The sequence below is a fragment of the Crocodylus siamensis genome, chromosome 11 (assembly GCF_052110815.1).
Source record: "Crocodylus siamensis isolate JL-2025a chromosome 11, ASM5211081v1, whole genome shotgun sequence".
NCBI classification, from domain to species: Eukaryota; Metazoa; Chordata; order Crocodylia; family Crocodylidae; genus Crocodylus; species Crocodylus siamensis.
In genome coordinates this window covers 14802133-14814376 of record NC_143405.1, presented here as the reverse complement: position 1 = coordinate 14814376, position 12244 = coordinate 14802133, and positions in this window count along the sequence as shown.

Here is a 12244-nt window from a genome sequence, read left to right as displayed (position 1 = left end):
GGGACCTAGGTAGATCATCTAGTCCGACCCCCTGCCTTGGCAGGAAAGAGCACCGGGGTCAGATGACCCCGGCAAGGTGCTCATCTAACTTCCTTTTAAAAATCCCCAGGCTAGGAGCCTGCACCACTTCCCCTGGAAGCCGGTTCCAGGCCCTAGCCGCCCTGACTGTGAAGTAGCGCCTCCTAATATCTAATCTAAACTTACCCTCCGCCAGCTTGTGACCGTTATTCCTGGTCACTCCTGGCAGCGCACGGGGGAACAGGGACTCCCCCAATACCTGCTGATCCCCCCTGACCAGTTTGTAGCAGGCCACAAGGTCCCCCCTTAACCTTCTCTTGTGGAGGCTAAACAGGTTCAGGTCCCGTAGCCTCTCCTCATAAGGCCTGCCCTGCTGACCCCTGATCATACGAGTGGCCCTCCTCTGAACTCTTTCCATATCGTCCACGTCCCTCTTGAAGTGTGGCGCCCAGAACTGGACGCAGTACTCCAGCTGCGGCCTGACCAGTGCCGCATAGAGGGGGAGGATCACCTCCCTGGACCTGCTCGAGATGCATCTGTGGATGCATGACAGGGTACGGTTGGCCTTCTTGACTGCCTCCCCACACTGCCGGCCCATGTTCATCGTGGAGTCAATGACGACTCCAAGATCCTTTTCCGTCTCCGTGCTGGCAAGAGGGGAGTTCCCCAACCTGTAAGTGTGGTGCTGGTTCTTCCTCCCCATGTGCAACACCTTGCACTTATCAGTGTTAAACCCCATCCTATTCTCATCCGCCCACCATTGCAACCTGTCAAGGTCAGCTTGTAGCCTATTGCACCCTTCTAGTGCACCCACATCCCCCCACATCTTAGTGTCATCAGCAAACTTGAACAGGGTGCTTTCTACCCCCTCATCCAAGTCACTGATGAAGATGTTGAACAGTGCGGGCCCGAGGACCGAGCCCTGCGGAACCCCACTGCCCACATCCTTCCAGGTCGAGAAGAACCCATCCACTACCACCCTCTGGGTGCGGCCCTCTAACCAGTTGGCGACCCATTTGACCGTGTGGGCATCGACACCACAGTCTCCCAGCTTTTTGATGAGGACAGGGTGAGAGACAGTGTCGAAAGCCTTCCGGAAGTCCAGAAAGACTACATCCACAGCAACCCCTGCGTCTAATGATTTGGTGACCTGATCGTAAAAGGCCACCAGGTTGGTCTGACAAGACCTGCCACTGATGAACCCATGTTGGTTGCCCCTGAGCATGCATTCCCCCGCAAGGCCCTCCTGGATGTGTGCCAGGATAATTTTTTCAAAGAGCTTACCCGGGATTGAGGTAAGACTAACTGGCCTGTAATTTCCCGGGTCCTCTTTTTTTCCCTTTTTGAAGATAGGGACCACATTGGCCCTCTTCCAGTCCTCCGGCACCTCGCCAGAGCACCACGAGTGCTCATAGAGCCGCGCCAGGGGTCCCGCAATGACCTCAGCCAGTTCCTGTAGAACCCTAGGGTGAAGATCGTCCGGACCAGCGGACTTGAACACGTCCAGCCTCTCCAGAAGTACCCTAACTAACTCCTCGCTAACCCCTGGCCCAGGCGTGTCTCTCCCGGGGCCCGAGGGGGGCCCAGCAGGGAGGTGGCTGAACTGGTCCCTACTTAGGAAGACAGAGGCAAAGAAATCGTTAAATATGTTAGCTTTATCATCTGGCGTGATGACTAAGTTGCCCATCGTGTCCTGCAGGGGCCCCACATTACCCGGGACCCTCTTTTTACCCCCTATGTATTTGAAGAAGGACTTCTTATTGTCCTTAATCCGGGAAGCTAGTCCTATCTCCATCTCTGCCTTGGCCCTCCTGACTGCCCCCCTACATCCTCGGGCGACTGTAACATAGTCCTTCTTGGTGATGACCCCATCTCTCCATTGGGTGTATGCCTCCCTTTTAGCAAGGAGACATTCCCGGATGCTCTTAGTGAGCCATGGGGGTTTATGTGCCCTCCTGCTCCCTTTGACCCTTGTTGGGATTACCTCCCTTTGGGCATGGAGGATCGTCTCCTTAAGGAGCAACCACTCCCCTTCGACATCTGATTCCCTTCCCCTCTGGGTCCTCAGCGCTTCCCCAACGATCCTCCTTAGCTTGTTAAAGTCAGCCCTCCTAAAGTCTAGGGCTGTTGCCTTGCTGCAGCCCTTTGCCACCTTACACTGGATGGTGAATTCCAGCAAGCGATGATCACTGTCTCCCAGGTGGCCCATCACCCGCAGCCCCCTCACCAGGTCATCACCTGTGGCCAGCACCAGGTCCAACAAGGCGTCTCCCCTGGTGGGGCTGTGCACCTCCTGGGTTAGATGGAGGTCCTGCACTCTGGCTAAGAACCGACGTGAGCGATCAGACTTGGCTGACTGCTCCTCCCAGCAGATGTCTGGGAAGTTCAGGTCCCCCATGATGACCACATCCTTAGCCCTCACTGCCTCTGTGAGCTGACCTAAGAATTCCTGGTCGAGCTCTTCTCCCTGGTTGGGAGGTCTATAGTAGACTCCCACCGTTAAGTCTCTCTCCCCTGGACTGCCTTTTACTCTAACCCAGAGCACCTCAGAGTGCCCCCCCTCTACCCCCTTGCTAATTAACGAGGAAGTATATTCCTCCTTGATGTAGAGTGCTACTCCTCCACCTTTCCTTCCTATCCTGTCCCTCCTGTACAGCCTATAGCCCTTGACACTCACCGCCCAGTCATGCGATGAGTCCCACCACGTTTCTGTGATCCCTACTATGTCAGGGCTGGTGACAGCTAGGAGGAGGGCGAGTTCCTCCTGCTTCTTCCCCATACTTCGAGCATTCGTGTAGAGGCATTTGAGGCCTCCAACGGTTGTGCCCACTGACCCCCTAGTCTCAGCAATGCCCCGTCCCCCATCACTTACCTGTTTCTCCCTTTTGACCATTGGTCTGGGCTCGCTGGCTGTTGCTGGGCCTGGTAGTTCATCATCTCCTCCGCCCTCATCTTCCCCCTCCCCCGACGAGCCTAGTTTAAAGCCCGCCGAAGGAGGTTCACCAACCTGGAAGAGAACACACGCTTACCTTTAGGGGAAAGGTGGAGCCCATCCCATCCCAGCATGTCTCTCATCACGATGTGCCGGTCATGGCTGAGGAAGCCAAAGCCCGCCTCGAAGCACCATTCCTGTAGCCTCCAGTTGAGAGTTGTGCACCATCAGGGCCCACAAAGACTTCATCGATGGCTACTGCCAGACCCTTGTCCAGAAGAAGGAAGAAGAGAAGGAAGGCTGACCATGAAGACCCACCTGGAGCTACTTGGAAGACAGTCACCTAACGCTTCAGGAAATGCAGGGTCATGGCTCCTCCTCCCCTGGCCCTGCACAAGAGGTACACTGGAGGAGACTCCAGTGGAGACACCGGAGGAGGGGGAAGATAAGCAGTGTGCTGCCACCCCCAAGAGGAGGTGCAAGGTAATGGTGGTGTGGGACTTCCTCCTGAGGGACCCATCTGCTGTCTGGACTCCCTAGCCCATGAGGTCTGCTGCCTCCCTGGGGCTTGCATCTGTGCTGTTGCAGAGAGCATCCCCAGGCTCATCTGGCCCTCCAATTACTACCCCATGTTCCTCATCCATGGGGGAACAAATGACATGGTCAGGAGTAATCCAGACCAGGTCATGAGTGACTACAGGGTTCGGGGGGCTGGGTACAACGGGTCAGGTGCCCAGGTAGCCTTTTCTTCTGTTCTCCCGGTTGCAGGCCATGGTCCTAGGAGGGAAGGATGCATTGAGGAAGTGAACTGACGATTCTGGTGGTGGTGCTACCGAGAGGGCTTCAGATTCCTCAACCACAGCGCGCACTTCAGGGAGAGGGACCCCTGGGAAGGGATGGCATCCACTTCACGTGGAAAGGTAAATCCCTGTTCTCAGCCAGGATGGCCAATCTTCTGGACAGGGCTTTAAACTAAGATTGCTGGGGGATGGGGATAAAGTAATTCAAGCATGCCCAGGGACTGTCTCACAAGAAAGGTCCATAGATAGGGACACTAGGAGAGCCACTCTTGTGGGAATTATGGGAACATCTTCTTTAGCGTGACAGGGAATCGAGGGCCTCTGAAGGTGGACTCAGATACCTGAACACTAATGCCAGGAGCATGGGCAACAAGCAGGAGGAGCTAGACCTCCTGCTCTCCAGTGGGAGTTATGATCTAGTAGGGATTATGGAGACCTGGTGGGACTTTTCATGCAGTTGGAGCATAGCCATGGAGGGCTACGCCCTGCATAGAAGGGACCAGGTAGGGGAGAAAGGTGGAGGTGTAGCTCTTTATGTGAAGGGGCAGTACACCTCCTTGGGGGCTGTCACCAGCTCCAAAGGATGGCCTGAAACCCTCTGGGCCAAACTGCTGGGAAGGGGGCAAGGGAGCATGATGAGAGAGACCTAACTGTAGGTATATACTACAGATCACCAAACTCGATCTAGAGTTCTCCTGAGAACTGGCAGAGGCTGCATGAGCGTAAGACACGGTTGTCATGGGCTACTCTAATTATCCAGATATCTCTTGGGAGGAACACTCAGGCAAGCCTTCTGCTTTACTTGGCACTGGTGAGACAGCAACTGAAGAACTGCATCCAGTTCTGGGTGCCACACTTTAACAAGGATGTGGTACAACTTGGGAGAGTCCAGAGAAGGACCAACCGTATGCTTAGAGGCTTGCACAGCAAGCCATACAAGGAAGGACTGAGGGACCTGGGACTCTTCAGCCTGAAAAAGAGAAGTTTGAGAGGGGACTTGGTAGCAGCTTACCACTACAGCAGGGGAGTACATCAGGGGCTCGGTGAACAACTGTTGACCAGGGCACCCTTGAGGAAAACCAGGAGTAATGGCCACAAACTCCGGGAAGACTTTTTCAGGCTCAACATTAGGAAAAATTTCTTCACAGTCAGGGTGTCCAGATTGTGGAATAAACTCCCTCCAGAAGTGGTGCAATTGCCTACCTGGAAATCTTCAAGAGGAGACTGGATAGTCATCTTGCTGGGGTCACCTGACCCCCGCTGCCTTTCCTGCCTGGTGCAGGGGGCTGGACCCGATGCTCTTCTGAGGTCCCTTCCAGCATCACAATCTACGAATCTGTATGTCGGATCAGTTGCATTCCTTCCTGACCTTCATCAAAGAGCTTTTCCTGACTCAGGAGGTACACGAACAAAGCAGAAGTAATGCTATTCTAGACATGGTCCTGGCCAAGGGGGACTACCTGGAGACCAACTTAAAAATAGAAGGTAGCCCAGGTGATAGTGACCATGAAATCATCATGTTCACTGTCCATCGCAAGGCAGACAAATAAGATAGCAGGACTGAAGTTTTGGACTTCAAAAATGAAAATTTCAACCAATTCAGATCACTAGTAGGGAAAGGGCTATGGGACCAGGAGCCAAAGGTCAAAGGAGTGCATGAAGAGTGGTTATTCCTTAAGGACACGATCCTCAAAGCGCAAAGGAAGCCCATTCCTATGCGGAAGAAAGGTAACAAAAGGGCTGGGAAGCCCTCTTGGCTAAACAGGGATATCATGGTCCTCTTAAGAAAATAGAAAGAGGCATACAAACAATGGAAGCTTGGGGCATGCCCCAAGGAGGACTATACAATAATGGTCCGTACTTGTAGGGAACAGATTAAAAGGGCTAAGGCAGCAACCAAACTAAAATTGGTGACAGGAGTCAAGGACAACAAGAAGTCCTTCTTTAGGTACATAGGGAACAGGGGGAAAACAAATGGTGGTGTGGGGCCACTGCTCAACAACTCAGGACAGCTGGTTTCCAGCAGTCATGAAAAAACTGAACTTCTGAATGACTACTTTGCTTTGGTGTTTCACTGGGCCAAGCACAAAATCATGCCAGAGTGGGTACAGAACAAGCAGGGTAGAAATGACTGCCTTTCTACTATTACCATAGAACTGCTACGTGGCCATTTAAAAAAATTAGACATATATAAATCAGAGAGTGCTGAAGGAGCTAGCTGAAGTCATGGGGACCACTGGTGAAACTTTTCCAAAAACTTGTGGTGCTCTGGAGAGGTGCCTAAGGACTGGAAGAGGGCCAATGTTGTGCCTATATTCAAGAAAGCAGGGAGGGAGGACCTGGGTAACTATAGGCCGATCAGCCTAACCTCTATCCCAGGGAAGATCCTGGAAAAATTCACCAAGGAGTCTACATGTGATAGGCTTGCAGAAGATAGGATTCTGAATGACAGCCAGCATAGGTTCATTGCAGTCAAGCCTTGTCTTACCAACCTCATCTCTTTTTATGATTGGGTAAATCACCACCTGAATAAGGGAGAGGAGGTTGACACTGATGGTGTTTAACACTGAAAAATGCAAGGTTTTCCATCTTGGGAGGAAAAACCTGCAGCATCCTTATAGGCTCAGCAGTGCTACACTGGCTAGCACTACTGATGAAAGGGATTTGGGGATCATGATTGACCACAAGATGAACATGAGCCTTCAGTGTGATGCTGCGGCTAGTAAAACGAGCAAAATGCTGGCTTGCATCCATAGATGCCTCTCAAGCAAATCCCGGGACATCATTCTCCCTTTGTACTCGGCTTTGGTGAGGCCACAGCTGGAGTACCGCATCCAGTTTTGGGCTCCAGAATTCAAAAAGGATGTGGAGAAGCTTGAGAGAGTCCAGAGAAGAGCCACACGCATGATCAGAGGTCAGGAAAACAGACCTTACGATGACAGGCTAAGAGCCATGGGGCTCTTTAGCCTGGAAAAGCGCAGGCTCAGGGGTGATCTGATGGCCACCTATAAGTTTATCGGGGTGACCACCAGGATCTGGGGGAACATCTGTTCACCAGAGCGCCCCAAAGGATGACAAGGTCGAACGGTTATAAACTCCTGCAAGACCGTTTCAGGCTGGACATAAGGAAGAATTTCTTCACTGTCCAAGCCCCCAAGGTCTGGAACAGCTTGCCACTGGAAGTGGTTCAAGCGCCTACATTGAACGCCTTCAAAAGAAATTTGGATGCTTATCTTGCTGGGATCCTATGACCCCAGCTGACTTCCTGCCCCTGGGGCGGGGGGCTGGACTCGATGATCTCCCGAGGTCCCTTCCAGCCCTAATGTCTATGAAATCTATGAAATTGTATACCTTCACTTCCAAAAGGCCTTTGATCTAGTATCCCAAGATGTTCTCATGAGTAAATGGAGGACTGTGGACTCACAGTGAGTCAGCCAGGTGGGAAGAAGCTGATTGTGGGGTAGGACCCAGAGAGTTCTAATGAACGGATCTGTCGTCTTGGTGAGAAGTGACCAGTGGTGTCCCTCAGGGGTCGGTGCTGTGTTCAGTGTTCAGGGCTTTTAAACATCTTTATTAAGGACTTGGATGCAGGGGTGAAGAGCTTACTGGCCAAGTTCGCGGACAACACCAAGTTATGGGGAAGCGTGGTCATGCTTGAAGATAGGCTGCAGATACAGGTGGACCTAGCCAGGCTGGCAAGTTGGGCGGATCAGAATCAAATGAAGTTTAATGTCAAGATATGTAAAGTGCTCCATCTGGGGACAAAACCTCCCTTTACACACCTACAGGCTTGGCAATGCCAAACTGACCAGCACCATGAATGAAAGGGACCTGGGGGTAATAATAGACCACAGTATGAATATGAGCCGGCAGCGTGACGCTGTAGCTAACAGGGCAAATAATACCCTGGCATGCAGCAATCGATGCATCTCTAGCAAAACCAGGGAAGTGATTCTTCCACTCTACTCAGCCTTGGTGAAACCACAGCTGGAGTACTACATCCAGTACTGGGCGCCGCACTTCAACAGGACATGGTAAAGCTCGAGAGAGTCCAGAGAAGGGCCACCCGTATGATCAGAGACTCTCACAGAAAGCCATACAAGGAAAGGCTGAGGGATCTGGGACTCTTCAGCCTGTAAAAGAGAAGGCTGAGAGGGGACTTGATAGCAGCTTACCACTACATCAAGGGCATACAACAAAGGCTCAGTGAACAACTGTTCATCAGGGCACCCTTGGGGATAACCAGGAGTAATGGCCACAGACTCCTGGAAGACCATTTCAGACTTAACATTAGGAAAAACTTCTTCACAGCTAGGGTATCCAGACTGTGGAATAGGCTCCCTGCAGAAGTGGTGCAATCTCCTGCCCTGGAAATCTTCAAGAGGAGACTGGATAGTCATCTTACTGGGGTTGCCTGACCCCCAGTTGTCTTTCCTGCCTGATGCAGGGGGCTGGACCGATGTTCTTCCGAGGTCCCTTTCAGCCTCATAATCTATAAATCTATGAATCTATGAGATTTTATCTTCTGGCAGTTTGATTTAGTTTAGGGCTTTGGAGTCTGTTCACTGTCTGTTGCAAGGCAGACAAATTAGATAGCAGGACTGAAGTCTTGGATTTCAAAAATGAAACTTCCGAGTTGCACATTTTGCAGAATGTGCCCTCAGTAAAGGAGCCCTGGACTTCCTGCATTACTAATGCTGCACCCTAGATGGCGTTGGATTGAAAAGAAAAGGTCTAAAGTGCCAGAAATCCTTCTGATTTATGGCAGACAGATTACCAAAAAATGTAGTGTGTGAATTAAATAAGGAGGTCATGGGTTAAAGGGAGAAAGAAGCCCATAGTGACATAGCTGGTCCATTGCATGCACATAGAAGAAAGGACATCTGCTGAAATGAGACAGTGACTTCCGTATAATTTATTGAACCTGCTGACAAGAATCCGGGTCCATTTGCTGTTTCTGCTGTAACACTTGCTAGGCCTGTTTGCAGTTGGTAAATCTCATCAATGAAGTGTGGTGTCTGTTTGCAAACATGGCCTCAATCAACAGATCTGCTTCTTGCGGGTATTTTAGAGTCAGACCTCCCGATTTCGCATACAAAATACATTTTTACTACTGTTTTACTCTTGCTATGGTGAGCAGAAAAGCAGAGAGTGAGGGAGCCAGCTCCTAGTCCATTTGGGGTAGCATCAACAGAATTGTTAGCCACTTTCCAGTTACTGACTCTGCATAGTTTATGAATGCAGATGACACACATAGCAAGAGGCAATCCAGATTCATTTTGCAATACCCACATGTATCTAGATGGATGTAGTTAGAAAAATAATGCTTTTCAAATCGATAATGGAATACATCTTAGATTCGCAGAGTACCCAGATTCACCAATAAATATAGGACAGAACCTAATAGTGACAGAAGCACTTTCTGAATAGCCACATCTGGGGCCTTTTCCCCATTTACTGTGGTGTAAATGAGGAAAACATCCATGGAAATGAACAGAGTTATATTGGTGAAAAATGGTTCTGAGGGGAGAATCAGACCTTTGGATGTTATCCCTTGTAGTGGTCCTTTGTTCTTGAAGCAGTAAAGAGCTCATGAGCTTTAAAATTGTTCTTAAAAGTACTGGCCTACAGCCTATTCTGTGGGATGGTATGGGGAAGATTCTTAGATGGCAGAAATAGGCATAGCTCAGCTGAAATCAGTGGATGTCTTGCCCCATCTATGCATCCTGCATGTCCAGCAATTGCTGAGCATGAATATCTGAGTGACCAGGCTGTGCATCTGCTTCTAGAATCTGGTCCTAACATTTTTGCCTAAACAAGAACTTTTCCAGCTGTTGTATCATTACCACTGCAGTGCCAACAGGAGTTGCCAGCGGGAGCTGCTGAAAAGCTCCAGCTGCTGTCCTCATTTTAATGTTGCCTAGACCCAGTTTCAGTGATCACTATGGGCCAGGATTGCTTTTCTCTCAGCAGTTGTTACAGAATGAGTGGATCTTACTTTCCAAGAAAGGCTCAGCAACTTGCATGTGGAGCTCATCGGGCCTCATTAAAAACTCAGAGCCAGATTTCCAAGGGCTCAGGCTTCATGCTCAAGGCCAGATTTTCAGAAGAGCTCTGTTCACATTTTGATGCCTAGATTTGGGCCAAAAGTCCTCTTCTTCCAGCAGCTGACACAATGAAACCCACAGCTTGATTTTTCAAATATCTCAGCATTCAACTTGCCAGGCATTTTTGAAGCCCTGTACAAGTATTTTAGCATCTAAGTGGGAACTGAACTCTTCTAAAGAGTTGACCTCTTATAACATCTTGGTTCTTCTTAGGAAGTGAAAGAAACACTCAGAGAAAGGCTGGTATGCACTACAAAGATTTCCTTGTAATAGCTCCACCAGGATAGCTACTGTGGCTGCAGCTTCTACTGGCATAGCTTGATCTTTCAGTGGTATAGTCAAACCACCTGCCAGGAACTATATCATAAAAAAAGAGTTGTTGCCACTATATGTCCTATCAGGAATCCAGGAGCATTCTTGTGATTTTTTTTTTCATGCTCCTGCCCTAATTAACTATGCCAGCAACATTTTACAGTATCTTCTACCTACTATCATGAGTCAGTGTCTCACATACCAGTAGGACTTTAGCCACAACAAGGAAAGATTCTGGCCTTGTTGCAGAATCCAAGAATCCTTAATAATCATCATTTAATGGAGATGTCAGAGCTGGGAACTTTTATCAATGTGCGTGACCTTCTTCATGTATCTTTTGCATTCAAATATTGGAAAATGTAGGGTTAACTATTTCCTCTCATCATTTCTTAGTTTTTCTACAGCTCAAGGATTCCAGCTAAGACAGTCAGATACCTCTTATTATATTCCTTTGCAAACTGGACTATTAAAGGTCCCATACAACACAAATCCAGGAAGGCGATTAGATGCTCTTACAAACTTGTCAGGTAATTAAAAAGTAGTGAAGAAAGGACATTTCCCCCAAAGATTTCCACTGTGACTGGAAGCAGAAAGCTTATGAAAATAATGTCTCTTTACCTAGAAATAGATAACTTTGATTAAGCAGAGCTAAAATTAATAAATGCTAGAGCCGAGATCAGGGGAAAAAAGTTGGCTGTATGTGGATGCCCAGTCCTAGTGCCCAGCTTTAGCTCCGGGCTCATCTTAGGGTATCTTTACAGTCACTTGCAACTCGTGTACATTTCATAGATTTCATAGACATTAGGGCAGGAAGGGACCTCGGAAGATCAAGTCCAGCCCCCTGCCCCAGGGGGAGGAAGTCAGCGGGGGTCATAGGATCCCAGCAAGATAAACATCCAAACGTCTCTTGAAGGCATTAACAGTAGGTGCTTGAACCACCTCCAGCAGTAGTCTATCGCAGACCTTGGGGGCTTGGACAGTAAAGAAGTTCTTCCTTATGTCCAGCCTGAAACAGTCATGGAGGAGTTTGTGACCATTTGACCTTGTCCTCCCTTGGGGCTCTCTGGTGAACAGATGTTCCCCCAGATCCTGGCGACCACCCATTATAAACTTATAGGCATCACCAGATCGCCCCTGAGCCTGCGCTTTTCCAGGCTGAAGAGTCCCATGGCTCTCAGCCTCTCATCATATGGTCTGTTTTCCTGACCACTGATTATGTGTGGCTCTTCTCTACACCCTCTCAAGCTTCTCCACAACCTTTTTGAATTGTGGAGCCCCAAACGGGACTCAGTACTCCAGCTGTGGCCTCACCAAGGCTGAGTACAACGGGAGAATGATGTCCTGGGATTTGCTTGATTAGCATCTATGGATGCAAGCCAGTGTTTTTCTCACTTTCCTAGCTGCAGCATCACATTGATGGCTCATGTTCATTTTGCGGTCAATCATGACCCCCAAGTACTTTTCATCTATAGTGCTAGCCAGCATAGCACTGCTGAGTCTATAAGGATGCTGCAGGTTTTTCTTCCCAAGGTGGAAAACCTTGAATTTTTTGATGTTAAACACCATCGGGTTCTCATCCGCCCATTTCCTGAGCCTGTTAAGGTCAGTTTGGATCACCCTCTTGTTCTCAGGTGTGGACCACTTTACCCCAAAGTTTGATGTTGTCGGCAAACTTGGCCAGTCCGCTTCTGATACCAAAGTCCACATCAGTAATGAAGATGTTCGATAGTATAGGCCCAAGCACAGAGCCTTGAGGGACCCCACTGGTCACAGCGCACCATGACGACTGAATGATCTCTCCCTTGAGGAGCAACCACTCGTCCTGAACTCCCCTCCCCTCCCCTTTGGGTCATGGTCCCCTAGGGCTTCACTGAGAAGCCTCCTGAGCTTGTCAAAGTCAGCTTTCCTGAAGCTGAGGGCTTCTGTATTGCTGACTGACTTGCCAGCTTTACAGCAGATGGTGAAGGTGATCAGCTCATGGTCACTGTCACCCAGCTTCCCTTCAATCGTTAGGTCACTGTTGCCGGACACTTCCATGCCCCACTCCTAGTGGGCTATGAAGTTAAGGGGGGAGG